Here is a 502-nt window from a genome sequence, read left to right as displayed (position 1 = left end):
TTTTTGAAATAAAAATATTTTTCGCTGATTCAGTTTTTGAAGAGAAATGATTTCGTGAAATCAGAGAAAAGTTTCCGGTTTGTTGTCAAAAATACGTTACCCATAAAGATTTTTCCAAAAAAATGAAAAAAAAGTAACACATTTTTAAAAAAGGGATAAAAAAAAATTTCAAAGCCCTTTTTTTTAGACGGGGGGGGCGATACCCAAGCCTAATGATATTTTTTCCTTTTCTTTTGTGTGGGGAGCTATTTGAAAATTTAAAGTTTACCCTTTTAGCTTTTCCACTTTTTTTCAAGATTATCCCTAGATTCTTCAATTAGGGTAAGGAGGGTTTCGATAGTCCTTCATTTTTTCTACGCTTGTTTTAACTAGATAGGTTTTTAAAATCAAAAAAAATAAACTAATGATGTTAGATCTGCATAAGAGTGTCATGTGGTTTTTATTGACAATTTTTCTGCAACAGAAAGATTTTAAATTTTGCTTAAAAAAGAGCTAGACGAAG

This window comes from Penaeus monodon, chromosome 25 (assembly GCF_015228065.2).
Source record: "Penaeus monodon isolate SGIC_2016 chromosome 25, NSTDA_Pmon_1, whole genome shotgun sequence".
NCBI lineage: Eukaryota > Metazoa > Arthropoda > Malacostraca > Decapoda > Penaeidae > Penaeus > Penaeus monodon.
Note: the sequence above shows the minus strand (reverse complement) of the source record.